Here is a 6000-nt window from a genome sequence, read left to right as displayed (position 1 = left end):
ATCAACCAATGAATGTATAATGAATGTATAAGTGGAACAACAAATCTCTCTCTCTCTCTCTCACACACACACACACACATACACACACACACACACAAACAAAATACATAAAATAAAATAAAAGGATACCTAATCCAAAGCCAAAAACTAAGTTTATTGATAATATACAATGCAACTGCCAAGTTATTAGGCAGACTCATTAAAAAACAAACAATCAGAGGAAAACAACTCTTTCTAAGAGTGGCTCTGAAGTTTTCATCCCTTGATTTCAGATTTACTCCATAGCCTTAATAAAAATTTTTTAAACTATAATATGCATGTACCTCAGTCCCATCACAGTCCCCGAATAATTCCATACTTCTCAAGATAAACATTCTAATTTCTATCACTTGCTCCTCGTGTATTGCAACTTCAAATTTTCAATATCTCATTTTTGAGGGTTTTGTTTTGTCTGATATGGATGATTCTGTAAAGTGTAACACACAAGTGAGACCATAAAGTAGAGAACTAGGGGTGGTCTAACATATGTGGAATTATTTTTTTGTTTTGTTTTGTTTTGTAAGCTGGTTTCTATACATGCAGGGCAAAGAGAGACTAAAGAGTCAGAGCACTCTAGAAATGTAGGTGGCAGATTTAATAATAGAATTGAGGCTTGTCTTGGTTAATCACCACAAGATGAATAAGTCTCTACACCCATCCACCAGAATCTTAAAAGTTTATATAGAGGCCTTAACTAGGTTCAGTCACATACATCATCAAGAAGGTCTCAGCAACATATTGTTCTCTCAAGTCTATGTCCTTGAAAACTGTTCCCACTGTGATAAATGGTGGGCAGAACATATATTTTAAAGACAGGGGAGGGAGCAAGGAGCCTCATATTGCCTGGATCTAATTCACAGGTTGGTACTTTCAGCACTCAGTTCATATAATTTATTTCTACTAATAAACTGATGATCAAATTAACTTTTGTCTGTCTTGTTACTCCAGTAGTGAGCTTTCACAAGTTTATTTCCCCAAAATGCAATTTTTCTTTTTAATCTTTGTTCAGCTTTATCTAGGTTCAGCTCTTTAATCCAGACAGTCAAAATTATTATGGATACTGTTTCTGTAGTTCTCTCACCCTTCAAAAAGCAATTATGATGAGTACATTTTCCCCATCTTTATCAAAATAATTGATAATGTAGTTGCAAAAAATTAGCCTGAGGACCAAGCTTAGGTGAGACCTTTCTTAAAGACAATAGCAATTTTTTAATCAGCACACACTGAATAAGCAATCCAACCAATTACCAGTGTCCTGGGTTGTCCACAATCAATTTCTATCTTCATTGTGTTCACAGGAATGTTATGAAAAATTCCATCAGTTGTCTCAGTAATCTTAGTTTACAAGGTAAAACTTGGGCTTTTATACCTTTTCTGCCAACACTTACAATAGTACCTAATACATATCATATACTCAATACATATTTCTGGCATGAATAAACTAATTGGAAATGATGCACTGCTTGAATAATAGATCAATGAGTCAACAAAAAATTTAGGTGATATAGTGAATTCTGAATCAGTCGTCAGATGGCATTAACAATCTTTAGTATCCTCCTGACACCATGTAGATATAACATGAATCTAAATAGCACCAAATCCTTTTTCTATATTTCCAATTTTTACTAATTATATCATTTTACCTAATTCTTAAAACCATAATCCTGATAGCTATCTTTGGTTCCTTTCTACAATTCACCTGGATTACCCAGCAAATCTCTGAATCATATTGATTCCACTTCTTAGTAACCTAGCCTTCCACTTCAACATCTTTACTTTTACTTTTATTTGTATACCATTGCTATAGCCTCCCAACTGACCTCACTACATTCAGTCTAATCCTTTTGCATCCACCCTTACCCCTGCTCCCTATTTGATCTAACATACAGATTTCATTACATCCATTCCTATTGAAAAATATTTTAATAGCTTTTCATTGTTTATAGCAAAAAAGCTCAAGGCTTCTATAATTTCATCTGGTTCCTGTCTCCATAGTTCACCCTCCACCCAGATCCTCACTCCAGGGCCCATGTACCCATCCCTAGCTGATGGAAGTATTAGCTGCTGATGCCTCAAAGATGCACCCCTCACCAGAAATTGTCCTATGACTGATCAGTCAGATTCAAGACAGTCCTTTCATCTCTCCTTGCAATAGTATTGATATCCTTGCATCCCCTCCTATATGGAAACTGTAGAACTAGACAAATTCATCATTGTGTTTCATGTCAGCAAGGCAAGAAAGACTCAAAAGTTACAAACAACAACATGTGTGAGGCATGAGGCTAGAGAAGAAGTTTTTAGAATTATTTATTTTATATATTTATTACTTAGGAGTATGTATGTATTTTTCTCTTCCTCTTTTCTTTTCCTTTCTTTCTACTTCCTCCTTTCCTTCCTTTCTTCCTCTATCTGAAGCTGATCTCCTGACCAAGCATACTTAATTCTGTTTTATTTTCTTGGCAGCCCTTCTCAGGGTTTAACATTATGTTGTTCCATTTATTTACCTACCATGCATAATCAGCCATTCCCCATTTAAATACAAGTGTCATGAGCTCAGGTACCTTTGTTTTCCTGTACTTTGCTGTAACTCTAGTACCTGGCATGGAGTAGAACCTCAACAAATATTTGTTGAGAGAGTGATTGAATGAATGAATAAATAAATGGATGAATAACTTAAAAGTGTAATTGTTTGATAAAATTCAACAACTTGAACTGAAAGACCATATTTAAGCTAAAATTGAAGGAAATAATTAACACCCTTCTATCAGATGAATTTAGGCAACTAAAATATAAAAATCAGCAAGAATATTATACTTGTCGTGAATAAACAAGAAAAGCTAATCTAGAGTCAGATAACCAACAGCTCTTACTAAACTCTATGTGTGGCACACTAATTGTTCAAACACTCAGAGTCAAGTTAGAAGTATAAAAAGAAGTCTCAATTTCACTCAGAACCCACTTGGACAATATTTTCTGCTAAAAGGAGGCTTCCAGGTTTTCAAATAGTAAAAGGTACACTAAAGCTTTCAGGAAGGCTAAATATTCTCAGGCAGCAATAAAAATTATTTTAAATTTCCAAGAAACAGAACTTTTCAGCTGAGCCAGAGCTGTGGAATAAGAAGGTGTTTAGCTAACATCTTTTCCAGACATTAGTGCAGAACCAGAAGGCATTTTTTTCCTCCCATGTAGTAAAAACACCTAGAAATATTAGGAACCTCAGGGATAAGAGTAATCTTTCAGTCTTCTGAATATTTTTACAGTTCTAGTTGACACTGAAGGGAAATTTTAGGAAAAAAATCTAGAAGTTGTTTTCATAGACTCCCGGGGAAAAATGTATCATTTCAATTTTGTCCTAATGAACTCTTAATTCTTAAAGTGATGCTCAGCTGTTTACCAGTTAATAACAACTCAGAAGATATAATAAGAAACACAAGTAGAGAGAACACTGAACTATTTGTTCAAAGAAGGGTTTTTGGTACTGACTCTGTTGTCCCATAGCTGCCTTATCTTGGCTGGGTTCCTTAATATGCTGAATTTTAGTTTCCAAAATGGCATGGTTGAAGGGAACATTAGATCTCTCCAATTTTTAATTCTTGTGTTTATATTTTCTCTAAGAAAATATTTTTACAAATTCATCCTGTAATAAAAGGGGAAATAGAAATTTACATATGTTTACATTTGCATAAACATTAGGGAGGAAATGGTGAAAACTAGTAATTAGTTTTCTGGTAATGGGCATTTACATAGAATTATTTTATATTGTATACATATTCAGAAGCTAAAAAATATTTTATTCATGTGCATTTTTATTTGAACTCTGTGCTGGGTCCTGTCCCACTACACAGGCTAGTCTACAAAGCTACACTCTGTAGCCACTCAGAGTCCTCCTCATGGTAGTATATTTAGGTTTTTTGTGCAGTGTATACCATACACTACCCAGTTTTAAAATTTTATTCATGCTGCTGTTTCCATTATTTTCATTCTTATTCCAACATGAGGGAATCCATTCTCCAGAAATCAAAAGAAAAAAAACAGACTAAAGAGAGATTATCTAGGTGAAGAGAGATGCTTGGTGGTTACAGGCTAGTAGCTAAGTCAGAAACCTTGTCCTGATTGTGTTGTTTGAAACATTGATAAGCATGATAATAATAATAACAGTGGTATAGGAATTCATATCAGAGTTAAGCATTTTCCCACAGTAATATGCAACTTATAAAATTGAAACTCTAGGTATAAAAGATATACGAATTTGATACAATTTGTTTGACAAGGCAATTTGTTGTAAACACTCTCTTTATGATGAAAATTGTCAGCAAAACTTTTTTTCATAAACAATGAAAAAAAATCCATCTCATAGAACATTTCATTTGGTGTAAGACTGTTAATCAATCTAGATAAAGTACTGTAAATGGGATATAAATTAAATTTCCTCAAAAAAATGAGAGAGATAAATGGGGTCAATAACCATTTCCTCTTTCTGCACTGGTTGACTGTTCCTTCTCTATGTTCCGATTTGTTGATTCAATCCCTGGTTTTCTTTTCCTCACCACCAGTTTCGTATGTTTTCATTCATTTCAGCAGGACTAGCCTTCATTTCTTCCCTGTCTTGTTTAAGATCTGCTGTTAGGTCTGTAAGCATTCGTATAACCAAAGCTCTGAACTGTGCCTCGAAAAGATTTCCTATTTTCTGAGCCGTTAAGATTAGATATTTGTTGTCTGGTCAGCTGCGTCACCAGGATCTCTACCATGACTTGTGCCATCCTGACAGTTTTGTGTTTACCTTTGCTTCCTGGCCAGGGCTGTCACACCTCCTATGCTATAGGGGGCAGAAGCCCATGCACTCTTCACTGTTGGGTGACCCTTCTCACCACACAGTGGCATTTTGTCTGGGGGCGGAGGTCCAAGATATATTTCTACCATTCACTCTCTCCTGAGTGACCAGGAGCCTCCTCCTCCATCCGTATACCCTCCAGCCCTCGCAGTCCGAGGCAATGGGGGTCTGACTTCTCCAGCACTGGAATCACAAGCCGATAGGTCTGGTCTACAGCTGGGGGTGCTCCCCAGGTGTTTCTCACCTCTTTCTAAATATGGGTGTCTGTGCTTACCACCATCCCACCGCCAGCACAGCTTGACCTCTCCACCCCGGCTTTGCCCCTTCTACCCATCTTGAAAAGCACCACTTCTTTGTAACTTCATATGTTGGACTTCCATGTAGCTTTATTTTCTGAAACTTCTGGTTATTTCTGGTTTTGCGGTAGTTGTATTCCTTCTTAGTTATGGAGGGAGATGGAGCGTGTCAGTCTAGGCCTCCATCTTGGCCAGAAGTCTCAACAATTCTTAGATATCTAAATATCTTTAATAGTTACTGGTGTGAGAAGCGCTCACAATAAAATCTGGGACACAAGACTTGAGCAGCAAAGTGAGGCATTTATTCAGGAGTCTGCAGAGTCGGGTGCATCACTAGCCAGGAGAATGTGAGCACAAAGTAGACCAAGAAAAACTGGTTTTATAGCAATGCGATTAGCTCCCCCATCCTAATCTGATTACCTCCTCCTCCCCTCTCCTTCTCCCCCGTTCCTCTATTACTGGTTAATCCAGGTTCACAATCTAACGTGATTAACTATTTAACTCAGGGAGTAATTAAGTAAGAGTAATCTAGTTACAGGACTATCTCCAACTTATTTGCAAAGTTATCTAGCTACATCTCCCCATTTATGTGTTTGGTGAAAACAATCTTTCTCCTTTTGATCCCAGAGATATATGTGAGGAGCTGAGGAATGTCATTTCCTTGCCCCTTTTCTATGATTCATCTGTTAATTATCTCCTACTGGTTTGAGAGTCACTGGTTTCTTTGTCCCTTACAATTTCCCCTGTCTTTTTTTGAAAATTGACTACTCAGACGTCTAATTTGTTTCAAAACTCATAAGAATTTCTCAAATCTCTGCCTCATAGCAAGGATTT

Source organism: Furipterus horrens, unplaced genomic scaffold (assembly GCF_987537825.1).
Source record: "Furipterus horrens unplaced genomic scaffold, mFurHor1.1.pri manual_scaffold_12, whole genome shotgun sequence".
Lineage (NCBI taxonomy): Eukaryota > Metazoa > Chordata > Mammalia > Chiroptera > Furipteridae > Furipterus > Furipterus horrens.
Note: the sequence above shows the minus strand (reverse complement) of the source record.